We start from the raw sequence: 15,820 nt of genomic DNA on the forward strand, positions 1-15,820 counted from the left end.
GTACAAGTTCCGAGGCATCAAGGGATCACCTATTTAGTATTGGAGGGCAGCGTGAAGGGTAAAAGTCGCAAAGGGAGACCGAGAGATGAATACACTAAGCAGATACAGAAGGATGTAGGTTGCAGTATGTACTGGAAGATGAAGAAGCTTGCACAGGATAGAGAAACATCGAGAGCTCCAAAAAACCAGTCTCTGGGCTGAAGACCACAACAACAACAATAGTTCAAGTTTCGTCGCAGTGACACATCACGCATACATTAGTTTCGTCTTTTAGTATTGTACGCCTGTGTATTTAAAGTAATGACTTTCTCCTCAGACGTCAGTCTTCAGTTATGGAAAACACGTTAACTATAACTCTGTAGAATATCAGAGAGTTTCTAGTGCTTAACAGCTGTCCGGAACAGCAGTATCTCGTATTTTGAAACGTTTCGTGAACTGTGAGGTACTTTAATAATTCTCGCTGTCAGTAGTGTAAGCATTTTCATGTATTTGATTTCCTTTATCAGTATGTGTTCAATAACATCGTTACCTACAAGTTCATAATGATAACAAGTTATTATTTTAAGTGCTGCCTTTCGTCTAAGGCTACTATTTTCTGACGTCCCTCGAACTGCGAAAACGAGAGACAAGCGTGCTGTAATTGTGCGCTGTGAAACAAAGTAGCCCTAATGCCCGTTTGCAACCAGCTGGTAACAGCTTTGAGCGTGCTTCCGAAAAAGCGCGTCTCCTGTTGCTAAGTATGCGAGACGTCCGAATGCAGGAAGCACCTCACCGTGATGTGTATTAATCCGGGGTACAGACGTTGCGACAGGCGGACGGTCCATTAGGCCCCCATCACTGAATGGCAGATGTATGCAAATACTCTGGGTGGCTGTAAACATGCTCATGGGACAGGGGAGCACTGATTCGCCCCTAGCCGCCAATTACTGCGCCCTCATGCGTATAGGGGCGGCGTTCCTCGCGGTAATGGCCCTGCGTTGCACGGAGGGTCAGTAGTGACCACAGATGCAACGTGAGTCATCAGCTGCGTAAACAAATTCACCGGGGCACAGCGCGTTTGTTGTACATGGCAAAGAGACTTCTCAGAATATCGTGAGAAGTTTTCCATTTTTTGGGACTGGTTTATAGAGAAACCTGGACATAAATAAAACACGTTTATAAACGCACTGACTGAAAAAAGTTGCAACACTAAGAAGGAGTTGAGCGACATAAACTAACGTCAAAAGGCGTGTTTCTACATCTAAAAATGATCTTTATTGTAATTTCGCACCAGTTTCATAAGAGTGGTGCTAATAGCGTCACTGTGAGGATGCAAATCAGGTTTGCTCCAAATATACGATGGAACGGTCGTCAACTCTAGTTACCTTTGAGACTGGACATGGTGAGTTGATGTTAGTCAAGAATGCCTTTAAGGTGACGTAGACACTATGATCAATACGTCACAGAGCATGAACGAGGTCGTGTAATAGAGCCATGAGACGTTGGATTTCCCTTCTGTGATATTTCAGACAGGTCTTGCAGGAATTTAGCCACAGTACATGTTTCTTGTCAATGGTGGTGACTAGAATCTACGATCGCAAGAACACCGGACTCCGAACAGCCACGTGGTTATGCCGAGAGGGAGGACCTTTGTGTTGGGCTTCTGGCACTGGCACATCGTAATACATCTGCAGTAGCAATCTCAGTACCACAGTGACTCAAGGAACTGTTACAAATTGATTGCTTGAAGGACAGCTCCGAGCTAGATGCCCTGTAGTGTGCATTCCACTGACCTGAAACCACCGCCACTTACCACTTCAGTAGTGCGAAGCGAGAGCTCATTGGAGGGCAGGATGTAAGTCTCTTATGTCTCCTGCTGAAAGTTGATTCTACTCCAGTGCCAGTGACGGTAGTGCGTTGGTTAGGAGGAAGCCAGTTAACCTGTCTGCGTGCTAGACGCACTGGACATACACCTGGAATTGTGGTCTGCGGTACGATTTCGTATGACAGCAAGGGCACTCTCGTGGCTATCCCACGCACCCTAACTGCAAATTTCTGCGTCAGTCTGGTGATTCGACCTGTTACGCTGCCATTCATGAAGGGAATTCGTGGGGCGTTTTCCAACAGGATAAAGCTTGCCCATATTTCGCTGTTGCAACTCAACATGTTCTACGGAGTGTTGACATGTTCGCATGTCCTATTCAATCCGAGGATGTGTCTCCAATTGAGCACATGTGGGTCCACATCGGACGAGAACTCCAGCTTCATCCACCGACAGTACTAACCGCCCTTAGCCGGCCGAAGTGGCCGTGCGGTTAAAGGCGCTGCAGTCTGGAACCGCAAGACCGCTACGGTCGCCGGTTCGAATCCTGCCTCGGGCATGGATGTTTGTGATGTTTGTAGGTTAGTTAGCTGTAACTAGTTCTAAGTTCTAGGGGACTAATGACCTCAGCAGTTGAGTCCCATAGTGCTCAGAGCCATCTGAACCATTTTTTTAACCGCCCTTGTAAAGACCGAACCAAGTGTAACGGCCATGCACCTCGATCCCACAAGCCGACATCCGGCACCAGTGCAACACAACGGACACCTGTTTGCATGCTTGTATTCAACGTCTGGTGGTTGCACTAGTTGTCTGTGTACCAGCAGTTCACATTTGCAATAGCTTATCTCGCCCCTACATTAGCCTGTGATATTGCAATGTTGAACAATACTTGGACAAATCTGTTCCCAAAAATCCATTACTCTACATTAATTATTTTTTTGGTAATGCAATTTTTTTTGTTAGTGTATTCCGTGTATTGTATTCCGTAAATTAATAAGGGATACATTTGGAAATCTCTTCTACACTTGTAGTTAAAGAGTATTGCCACTGGAAAAAAAATCTGTATTTTATAAATTAAGATGTGAACTAAACACTGGAATTGTAGTAATGAATCAATGAGATAAGGTAATGGCTGCTTCACCGTGTTATATCTAACAGTGAAAGTTGGTAATCTTTTACCGTGCACATGGCAGTAGGTACGCAGCAATACCATGAGAGGCTACAGCATCGCTGGTACAACAACTCCCTTTTGCTGGTGACGATGTTTGGTTTGTAGGGCGCTCAACTGTGCGGTTATCAGCGCCCGTACAAATTTCCAAACTTTGCTCAGTCCAAACTCGCCATTTTCATGAAAGACGATGAAATGGTGAGGAAACACAGACACCCAGTCATCTCGAGGTAGGTGAAAATCCCTGACTCCGCAGGGAATCGAACCCGGGACCCCGTGCTCGGGAAGCGAGAACGCGAAGGCGAGACCACCATCTGCGGACCACTCCTTTCTGCGTCTTCTCATTTCCGAGTAGCCATCCCCAGATGCGCTCGCTAATCGGGGCTACACTTCGCTTGTGTGCATCGTCTTTCAGCACGTTGTATTCGTCTGCCGATACTATTGCCAGCTGACAGACAGGGCGCTGTTAACAGTGGTCTATTTCGCTTCCACCTACTGTTGGCACGGATGGAGGTTCTTCTGCCAACAGCAACAAAAAGATGCGCCGCCGGCGTTCACTCTGTTCCTTCTGTTCAGGCATTCCTACAATTACGCTGTGAAGACAATTCTGTAAGTTCCATTAAAAAAAACTACAGTCTGTCACAGCAGTCGCTGTTTATGAAGCGATAGATACAGTTAACTATGAGTGTCTGCATATTTACTTTCAGTCTTAGTGATAATATCATATACGGACAAAAGAAAACAAAGTTACTTAGATTTCATCGTACTAGGTATAGGGCTTAAGGTGCCATGCATTGAACTATTACCAAAGTTCAGTACACTTTTGTACCATGAATACTAAAAAATAATGTTATTGGCTACTTTTTGTTGTGTTGCCACATTTCTGTTCTAGTACCATCCTGTCAAGCAAATACATTTTACCTCCTTTTATAGAACTATAGTAGGAATACCTTCCCGGCTACTGTGGATGTTTGAATTTATAACATTCTGTTACAAATCCTAACATCTATATAAATATCCGTTTTTCCCTTTGTTGTCATATATATAGAGCGGTAATTTAATAGTTGCTCTGGGTTTGTGTTTATTGTTAGTTAAGATACTTACAATGCTCAAAACTTTCTAAGGGACAGAGTCCGTGCTGGACAGGAATAATCACGGGCATAGAACAGTAGATTCATAATAGAAGTCGCGTCGTATATTTATTAGACTGGTCCTTAAGTTCGTAGCGAGCGAGGTGGCGCAGTGGCTAGACACTGGACTCGCATTCGGGAGGACGACGGTTCAATCTCGCGTTCGGCCATCCTGATTTAGGTTTTCCGTGATTTCCCTACATCACTCCAGGCAAATTCCGGGATGGTTCCTCTGAAAGGGCAGGGCCGACTTCTTTCCCCATCCTTCCCTAATCCGATGAGACCGATGACCACGCTGTCTGGTCTCCTTCCCCAAACCAACCAACCTTAAGTTCGTAGCTTTTTTCCGTAAGGTTTATAAAAATAATAGATACACATAACAGGTAATTTAGTCATCTATAATGTACTCTTATTCCCTATTTACAGCAATCTGTCAACGGTGGAATATCTTTTTCATTCCACGAGTGTACATATCACGTGTTTTTGAGGCGGAGAACGTATCAAGCCATGTTCGGAGGGCTTTTTCAATAGAAAAGAAAGATCCTTGAAGGGTGTTCTATAGGGAGCGGAAAAGCTGAAAACTGGGGGGCTCAGGATGATGCAAATACCAGATGAGTGCGGAATGGCTTCCGAGACCCATCTTCTCTATAGTGTTTCTTGTCATTCTAGCAGAATGCAGGCTGGCGTTATCGTGGAATATGGTCACATCACGTAGTCTTTCTTGTCGTTGTTATTGGATTGCGTCTGCAAGACGTTGACAGTACATCTCGGCAGTGATGGTTACACCTCAGGAAAGCAGTTCACAGCACACCGCAAGGTCACTGTTCCATTAGGTACTTAACGTTATGTTTTTTATTCCAGTCTTTGATCACAATATGAATTCTTTAGACGATCACCGGTTTCAGTCCGTAATGACCATCCTCAGATCTTTTTTACACCATGTCCTAAAGTGATAAGGCCATATTGGGATCGTCAAAACATATAATCAGCATAGCATCGTCATATAGGTCTAAAATAAGATGTAGAATAAATCTATATGACGACGCTATGCTGATTATATTTATATGTTTTAACGATGCCATTATGGCCTTATCACTTTAGGATATGGTGTAAGCCGGCCGGGGTGGCCGAGCGGTTCTAGGCGCTACAGCCTGGAACAGCGCGACCGCTATGGTCGCAGGTTCGAATCCTGCCTCGGGCATGGGTGTGTGTGATGTCATTAGGTTAGTTAGGTTTAAGTAGTTCTAAGTTCTAGGGGACTGATGACCTCAGAAGTTAAGTCCCATAGTGCTCAGAGCCATTTGAACCATTTTGAACATGGTGTAAAAAGATCTAAGGATGGTCATTACGGACTGAAACCGGTCATCGTCTAAAGAATTCATATTGTGATTGAAGACTAGAATAAAAATCATTTGACAGTATTGGATCACTGTTTGTATAGGTGACCATGTCGCAGCTGGTGACTTAACGTTATCCTTTGTGAATGCGGGTAGATCTTTGTACGGGGAGTTTCTGCTTTGTTTGGACTGAATCATTCCTTTTTCCCCTTACATTAGCTGAAAGGAACCATTTGTCGTCACCAGTAACGATACAGGATAGGAATGTTCGATGTCCTTCACGAGCCAATAGACAACGAGCAAGCAGAGGTGCACATATCGTCACCCGCTGATCCCTTTTGCCATTTCTCGACTACACTGACATGGATCATTGTGGATAACGCGTTTAAACGATCTTCATCAAACCCCGAAGATCTTCCGAATCAGGGGAGTCACTAAAGTCAGAACTTACAGTTTTTTCCTGCAAACATGGTTGCAATGAACGAAACCAGTTCAGAATAATCACATACCTCCACAGCTGATGGCTCAAATATGATATGAAGAAGTTGGCACCTGACGTTTAACAGCCAAAGTTGCGACGCTGTCGTAGCACGTAACTTCCTGCGAGGAGTCATCACAGCTCTCAGCTCTTTGCGGCCATAGAAAATCGCGTTAAAGTCTCCGTTCCCTACAAAATCACGTTAGGATTCTGAAAACCATATGTGTTATAGATTTCTACCTTGTTTTGAAGCATATCAAAGACCTGTTGTCAACTGTAATTATGTTGTGCTTTTCCATATAACTGGTGAATTTTTCACGTCCAGAAAACTTCCATTCTTGAAAACTACCAAGGCAGAATGCCTTCGACAGCGGAGAACTCTGCTATTGTTCCCGTTGGTCCACTGATGGTGTGAGTAGTCCAACCCGCTAGCTGTCAAAAGCCACCTATTCGAAACTGGACTGTAGATTGCACAGAAACAGCGCTACTAAATCATCAACAAACAGAACTCTAAGGAGGAGTGATAGAAGTCACAGTTACAACTTTCTGACCAAATATAGTTGGTGAAAACACATCACAAATTTTGAGGCCTACGAAGAAAATTGTAAAAGGCGGCAGGAGCCACGCCTTAGTGGTAGATAATTGTGTCGGGTAAAAGAAGGCGGCTAGAGAAAAAGAGAGAGATATCAAAAGGTCTGAAATGTGAAACAACTGTTCGGTTTTAATAGTAATACTAAAAAAATGGACGGAAGATAACCTGGGAGAGAACAGGAAGCTACACAATGGACAATAAAAAGACGAGAATGGTGTGCAATGTGAACAGAGTTCATGTGAGAGAAGCTAAGCTGACAACGAAAACAACGATCGTCGGTAAAATTGTATTTCAGTAAAATTACGCAGATATCTTTATTTTTAATTTCCCGCACTACATAACGTAATGAGAGAACGTATGAAACTACCAATAATAACAATAAAAACGAAAAAAGTGGCTTGAGGAACCAGAGAAACTGAACCATGGGCTGAGAAAATGTTCTGAGCATGACATAAACCACTAAGTTATGGAGATTCCTCAGTTCCGTTGAAGTGGAATGCTGTCCAGAATGCATGGGAGCTGCTTCCGACATTTTAATATCAGTCATCCCTATTACTACTATTAATAATTTCGTTTTCCATTTCATGTAAATCGTGAGCCATTCCGTAGCGGTACAGCAATCGCTTATGGCTCTTTTTTGCTCACTGATGGGTGGATAAGGAGTTTAGTTTCAGTAATGAAGGACGATATGACGATAACTGCATAAAGTGAAAGAATTATTGTTGCCGCACCTAGTATCCAGCTTAGTGTTCAAATTCTTTTCGGGAAGAAATATTAATAAATGTCTTTACGAAGCGGTTCCTTAGGAGAATGGACATTGATCTTACGCAACACGTGGTAGGAATAAAGCGTCTGTCATCGGCTATTTCTAGACAAGACGCCGTCCTCACTATTTACAAAAGTTTGTCTGGGAGTCTACCTCATAAACACTGGAGCCGAAGCGACCTCTTTCAGCCTTTCAGATAAACTACCCCGATTTGTAGGCTCCGGAACGTTCCCAGATGCCTCGGCACAACGAATATTTACCGGGCATGAGCTAAAAAATATGTGGGAATGCTTTCAGAAATACACGTGCTTTTACACTAACTAACCTAGCTCATCGGAGTCCCTACACTTTAAGTACAGTACGTTCCTTACACTTGGTTTTATTCTGAATTCTTAACATTTCCTAAGGGGACAGGTGATGGATATTAATACTCAGGCATCGGAAACGGTATTTACAATCAATAATTCAATCTTACAGCCCGTAATATCTCGACTAAGTCGCGCTCTATCTGAATTTTTGCTGCTTTAATTTTGTTGAAGGAGACTGTTACTTCATCACGAGAATAAGAAATTGTTGCGATAGAAGCTGGCTGTAAGCAGGTGACTCGGTGAGTGGGTAACCTGGATATAGAAGTTTCAGTGAACAGTGGAAATACCCACAATGTTCACTTGAGCTCTACAAATCCAGTTAAATAACAATGTAATTGCTACTCCCTTAAGGGCGATTCGAGGTCAAAGCGGTGAGAAACCATTCTGTGTTCAGTTATTAATTGTAATAGAACCAACGTTATAGAACATTAATGTCGGCGAAGCGTGTTGCACACTGCGTATGGATACAGTATAACACAAGAAGACAATAAAGTGGGAAAATCTAACACATCGTATGACCGGCTCTGAGTCAGAGGCTTACTTAATCTCGTTTGAAACTTTTCTCACAGTTCTGTCATTCGATAAGAACTGTTTCTCCGCAAATTGCAGGGGATATTTTCCCAAGTCAGCATGTTTCTGCTGAGCTAGCTGCAGAAAAATTTACGATTTAATCAATGCATATCGAAGCATAGCTGTATTTATGTAAACTGCATGTCTAATTTTATTTATACTATTTTAGAATTACGCTTTTAAGGTAAATTTATGTTTTTATTGTGAATTCTCGTATTGTCTCAAGAGTAGAGATTAAATAACCATAATCTGTTGATGGAGGCATTATCCCCACCAAACAGAAAGAAAAAGGCACACATCTTCTCGCAATCGTTCTTTTTCTCGGATTCCGTGTCTCAGTCCGTAAAAACGGAATCTTTATAGAATTGCTTGTTTATGCGTCCGTCCGCTCGTCCGTGTGTTAAGCAATCTTTTCCTCAGGAACGGGTAGACGTATCCAGCTCAAATTTATGTCACATGTTATGGCCTACGGTCCCTTGGAGTTGTAAAAATTTTAAGCTTTTTAGTCAATTCAATCACAACATACGGCCATTTACGTCAAATACTTTGACATTCGAAAACTAAATCATAAAAACCTATAGAGTGCTTCCCGTTGACCTAGAATCATGGAATTTGGCAAGAAACAAGGTTTTACACATCACTTAAAAGATCTGAAAACTATTAAACTATAATAACATAACAAGAAAAAAATATTTTTGTCAATTTTATCCGTCTGTTAGGATCTTTTTCTTGTGGAACAGGTTGTGAATTCTCGTATTGTCTCATATTAAGGTCTTTGGTACCTCAGCGACCTGAAAAATGTAATATCCTAGGTCGTCACATAGTTTGAGACTTGCAGATTCACTCACCAAAACCTATAGAGTACTTTCCGTTTGACTAGAAAAAGGAAATTCGCAAGAAGGAAGGCTTCACAGTACAAGTAAAGTGAAGAATCTAAAACTTCTTAAACTGCAATTTTATTACCTGAAAAATACTTTTTGCTGTTTGAAGATACGCATTTTGTCACCGTTTTCATCATCCCTCAGAAGCATAATAGACAAACATTACTGCACGGAAACATAAAATGTAAGTAGTAGTCATGTTTTAGTAGTTAACTAAAATGTTTTAATAAATCTTCTCTCTCTCTCTCTCTCTCTCTGTCTCTCTCTCTCTCTCTCTCTCTCTATATATATATATATATATATTATAATGACGGAAATGGTGTGCCCTGCTCGCGTCTTTTGTATATCCGGGCTCGTCTGAGGAACTACTGTGGAGGTTTTGATTCGGTCTTGGAATTCCCAGGACCAGTATCTTGCCAGTATCGATAACAGATGAAAATCGTTGAGATTCTCGATTCCCTGGATGGATATATATATATATATATATATATATATATATAAAATTAAAATCATACGGAACCCTCAGTGCCCGAGTACTAATTGCACATAGACACTTTTTCTTTTTCTTTCTTTCGTTTGTTTCGTTCTCTTGTCACGGCAGCAGCAAATGCATACGGCCAAAGATAATGATAAATAAAACAAATCATGAAAACATAGGACTCTGTAGGAATGTATTGGTGCTAGGAAATGTCACACGGTGTTCGCTTGTAACTGTTTGATCTCAGTTATTGAAGCCATAGGTAAAATGGTGTTCTACGATTAGGTTATGGTGATTCATTTACATACAACTGTTGAAAAACTACACCCTTCAACAGTTTCTATTTCAAAATAACATTTTATTAAGCAATACTAGCGAGTTTCAAGCATTGCTCATTCTCAACTGCGTAACACATGTAGATATACCATTCTTTCATTCTTGTAAGTAATAAGTAAAAAGTACATGTCATGCTCTGTTACTCGTAGCACGACCGTCAGTGTACGCGACTTGGAATGCACTGATGTGGCAAAGGTCATGGAATAAGGATACGCTCATATACAGATGACGGTAGTATCGCATACACAAAGTATAAAAGGGTAGTGCAATGTCGGAGCTATCATTTATACACCCATGATTCATGTGGAAAGGTTTCCGACGTGATTATGGTCGCACGACAGGCTTTGACAGACTTTGAACACGGAATGGTAGGTACAGATAGACACATGGAAATTCAATATTCCCAGATCCACAGTGTCAAGAATATCATGAGATTACCGAATTCAGGCAGTATCCCTCACCACCAACAACGCAGTGTCGACGGCGTTCACTTAATGACCAAGAGCAGCGGCGTTTGCGTAGAGTTGTCAGTGCTAACAGACAAGCAACACTACTTGCCGACTGGCAAGACTCAGCACAACCAGGAGCACTTCCGAAGATGTCCCAGGTAGCCTTGGACGAAACGTCAGGGATTGAAGAGCTCCATGGACCACGGCCATACAACCCGGAAAAATTCTCAGCAGCTGAAACATCCGGTCGTGAAAGCCTTCATTGTATGAAAAGATATAGGCCCGGCATCACCAAAAACCTAGACTTATTTGCTTATTAAACGTTCAAAATTGTTCATATGACTCTAAGCACTATGGGACTTATCATCTGAGGTCATCAGTCCCGTAGACTTAGAACTACTTAAACCTAACCAACCTAAGGACATCGCACACATCCATGCCCGAGGCAGAATTCGAACCTGCGATCGTAGCAGCAGCGCGGTTCCGGACTGAGGCGCCTAGAACCACTCGGCCACAACGACTTGCTTATTAAACGTTTTGTTGAAAGTTTAGGAACGTCCGCTCTGTGATCGCTTACAGACGCACAGGGAGCTCTTGGTTCTGTACCATTGTCAATACGGATACAAAAAGCGAAAGTCTATAGATGATGGGGTTAATAGAAGCATGCAGTCGCGCTCATAATTGACATCACAGGCGAATTCGACAATGTTATCTGGCCTGCTATGTTCGCACGCCTTCGAGATGTCGGGATCTCCAAATGTCTGTATGAGAGTTTTGTAGGTTATTGTAGTGGATGTAGCGTCCTGTGACTTTCGGGGGCACAGCAAGGTAATCTAAAAGGTTACCAAGGTCTGTCCTAAAGAGTCCATAAGTAGTCCACTCTTCAAAGACCTAAGTATTGAACCCCTATTACATCTATTAGGTGGGGCAGATACCACTGAAAGAGTTGTTGCATACGCAGATGACATCCTAATAGTTGTGTCTGCAGCCTCCAGGGCGGGTGTAGAGGAAAAGAGGAAAGATGTGCTTGCTCTGATTGAGCATTGGTGCAAGAGCAACAAACTAACTGTAACTATTCATGAAACCATATACAAACTTTTGAAGGGGCAGACTTTCTTTTACGAGCAATCCTTCCCTGAGGTTTTTCTGATAGCTGCTTGTAGGTATTTAGACTTTCTGTTAGACGATAAAAGTTACTCAGAAACCATCTAAAATTATGCGTAAGACTGCCTTTGTCACACTGGTGACTAAGAATTACCGTTGCTTATGGTGCGGTCGTATCAGAAAGGTAACGTCATTGTTTGTTATGCAGCCAGCGTCTGGGCGCATCGCCTTAGATTAGAAAGCTACAAAACAATACTGCGACGAAGTCATCGGAGCATACTTCTGTTGCTCACCGGCGCCTTTCGCACTTCACATATAGAGTGTTTACTGCTGAGCCTCGGGGTATCTTCGATGATATCGTGGTACGTTACAGTACAGCACTTTATTGCCTGGGGCGTGAGCAATATGATCGTGTGTACGAGATCACATGGACGCATATTACTGATAAAAGCCATTTACGAACCGTGACGTTACATGAATGCCTGTCTGTCTGGGACACTAGGAGAACTATAACGCGTGTTTACGGCATATTTACAAGCATCAAGAACACGCACGAACTGCTTGATATTGCCCCTACTCCAGATATGGTCCTTATATTAACAGTCCATGGTCCATATCCCAATAATCTGCATCGAGTGGAATGCAGTAACATACTAATCTGTGAATGTGAAGAGGAAGGTTTCGCTAATTACGTCTTTCTCAAATGCGCCCTTTTCCAGATAGAGAGAGACTGTAGACCATTAGACTGCAATTTGCAATCAACAAGTGCCCAGAACTTGTAGATTGAAATCGATGTGATAGCACGTCGGCTACCTAAAGCGCAATGGTTTAACTTTGAGTCTATAAGATCAAGTGGACGATCTGAATATCAAAATAACTTCAACAGGCCACAAGAAGCCGTTTCCTAAATTAAAAATAATGAGAGGCACATATGAATTTCATATTGAGATAATTCAAACATGTGTATGTAAATAAGAAAAAGCTAAATAAAAATAGAAAAAGAGAAAGAAATACAGTGTCGACCAACACGGATTTGGATAGATTGAAGGATTTCCGAGGCATGCGTTTACCAATGTGTGTGATCTAGAATAGTATAGCAACAATAGATTTAGAAGTACGTGTATTTGTAGTTAGTCGGCAAAACACGATTTCTTCTGAGGCTGCCAGTAACATATCTTGTTATGTAACGTGGCAGTTATTCACCTGCAGCTTGAGTGAATTCTTTTTTAATTTTACTCGTATTTTCTTTTATTGATTCTTATTTTTCAAATGTTCTGTTTTATTTCTTCAGTAGCATTACCAGTGGTTCCTGTTAACACGATTTTCTGCTACGTATGTAATATAAAACTTTGTGTGTCGAAATGATTAAAGAGTATCTACGACGTGTTTAGAGTTTCCAGATAACGGGTCTGAAATTCCTAGCAATAAACTGAATTGAACTGGAATTGAATTGAATTGTGCAATGGTGTCCTCCAAACTAAAGTCGATGTGACAAAACACATCCCGTTCTACCCGCGAGTCTGCGGTTGCCACGTGACAGTCATGTACGATGATAGCCAGCAGCGCATGTATTCTGGCTACGGCCAGGAAGGCCATGTCAGATCAGAATGTACTCAACGCCGGCTGACGCAAATACCGATCGGAGAACCGGCGTCACCGTCGGAGGTGACAATGCATTCCCTGAACTACGTCAGAGTGGCAGGACATCTCCCTCCCCCCTCCCCCCCCCCCCCATCACAAGAACAACAAACAACCGAACATCTGTGGTTGCTGACGTCCTGCATTCCAACAACGACGACACGACATAGATCAAGACTCCACCCCAGGCGACGACAACACAGCAGCACCCACAGTCACCGTCAACGGGCAAACTTTAAGAAAAGATGGACGTCGACAATAGGGTCGTACCCACCTCGGCCTTCCTTACTGAGGGAGTGACAACGGCTGATCAGCATTATCACTACGACGCGGACACCCATTTCCGCAAGTAATAGTTACCTCGCACACATAAAAAGCGACTGTGTGCACCTCTCGACGACTGCGTCCTCCGCACGACGGAACAGAAAAGTAACGGCGTTGCAGAGGGCATAGCGGACGCGCGTGGGCAGGCGTACAGGACACTTTTCACGTTTAAGACGCGGTTTCCTCGTCTTCTCTCGGCCTGCTGGTTACGACGCCATCAGCTACCCGTAGCGAAGAGATACGGGATCCGACCTTTGGAACTTCTACACAACAGCAGCTGGTAACGTAGGCCATGGGCAGATGCCGTTGAATGTCGCACGACAACAGAAGAGAGGGAAGAAGGTAAAGGCGACACCCAGTGTACCCTTACCGCTCCAGCGACTAGGTAAGTGGCAGTGAGTCAGTGGCGTCTAGGCAACGGTATCCCATTCTATCGTCGTCCGTGACGACACCACCTGAGGCAGAAACTTGTCGACTGGCAACAATATACCTCAGTTCTATCACAACGTGCCATTAATCCTCCATGTTGCTAGCCATGCTTCATGTTGCGGACATCGACATCGCAAGGGGTCCTGACCTCTTCGGTTACACAACTAATGTCGCCCACGCTTCGTTCACCGTCAGCGGCGTCGACGTCCTATTTAGAGAAAGCTTTGTAGCCGATGACGTTCGATACCTCCCCACTGCACGGATCATGGCCGCTACGATGAACGAAGCATGACCTTTCAATGTCTATGTCCTTCTGATACATATCTACGGCTGAAACGCTCCAGTTTTTTGCAGAGGACATCGCGCTGCTCTGACAGGGTCGGCTAGAGGATCTGGTGATTGTCAAGGACTATAATTGCACACAAACGTATTTGGACCAGCTTCTGCATTATTATCCATGAGCTGAGCTTGACATTCTCATCAGCAGTCTTCTGCTGGTGGACAGGTGGCGCCAAATACACGTAATAGGCACGAATACACACAGACATTCGCCCATCGCACTCGAACGGATTTATGTCACTCGCTCATTACAGGCGGCTATTTGTGATGCGGAATTGTGGCCTACAGCTTTTTCTGATCACTCGGCCTACATCTATGGTATAGTCCACAGTCCGCTCAGGGTATAGCGAACCAGGAGCCCGTGGAAGCAAGAAACCGTCCTCTTGTTCTCGCCAGTCTGTTGTGTAGTTGCGGAAGACATGGATTGTGTGTGTCTGACGTCGTGGCCTTCACCCCTCGGCCTTAATAGGGAGGACTGACTGAGTAAAACGAGCCCTAAGGCAAACCTTCATGACGTATGGTAGAGAAGCAGCTGCATGATGCAGACACCCAATTTAGTTGTAATTTACCATCCTCGGATAATATTCAGAACAACCACTCTCGCCAATCAGACATGCATAAATCAACTGAGCCAAAGCAAAGTTTGCTTCTCTCGCGCACCTCCATTTGGAAGGAGCCGTAGTATGCGCGCATGGACGAGACCTCTTGCCCACAGAACGACATTCAGTGTATCACATACTCACGGAATGCAGGAGGCAGCGATGGGCGCTTGTCAACGTTATCGACACGGAGGGTAAAAGTCTCAACAAACGATGGGATACACCCAGGGCTTTTCATGACCACAATGCTGGACTATGTTCAGCAGACATTGAAAGCGGACATGATCGGGGCTTGTCAGAAGACGACGTGTCTGATGCCACGGACAGAGCCCAGAAGCAGACTCCATCCCCTTTGGAGGTATGTCAAAAACTAAAGTCTCCAGATGTACCACTTTCAGTAAGCTTCTTAGAAGGACTGGTAGTGCATGTCACAAACCGAATGGTGGGTCGTGTACCCATGATTACCATTGACCTTAGTCAAGCATTTGACCTCTCTTTCCTGACTTCAGCTCTGCGGAGCATGTAATACCCAGAATGCTTTGTCGAAGTGGTGATGTGGCTACTTATGCGATGCGTCGCTGAGGGTCCTCGTTAACGTTCGTTTAACGTTGGACATCCAGAAATTCCACTCGATGCGCCAACTCTGCCCATTATTAGTGGTCTTATATGCCTTGGAACCCTTGTTATGCGGCCTACGCCGTAGACTCATTGGGATAATGCTCTATTCCACCATGGAATGGTGCTTCGCGGCGGTGATGATATGAGAATCACCATGGAATGGATCACGACATAAGGGGCAGCCTCGGGTAGCCTCATTAACGTTGAAAACTCAGTAACAATGCAAATCGGGACGGGATTACCACCTTGAGAGTGTCGCCTCCTTAAGCATCAGTGGCCAGATGATGCCTGGGTTTGCCGGCCGCGGTGGCCGTGCGGTTCTAGGCGCTGCAGTCCGGAACCGCGGGACTGCTACGGTCGCAGGTTCGAATCCTGCCTCAGGCATGGATGTGTGTGATGTCCTTAGGTTAACTAG

Source organism: Schistocerca serialis, chromosome 7 (genome assembly GCF_023864345.2).
Source record: "Schistocerca serialis cubense isolate TAMUIC-IGC-003099 chromosome 7, iqSchSeri2.2, whole genome shotgun sequence".
In the NCBI taxonomy this organism is placed as follows: domain Eukaryota; kingdom Metazoa; phylum Arthropoda; class Insecta; order Orthoptera; family Acrididae; genus Schistocerca; species Schistocerca serialis.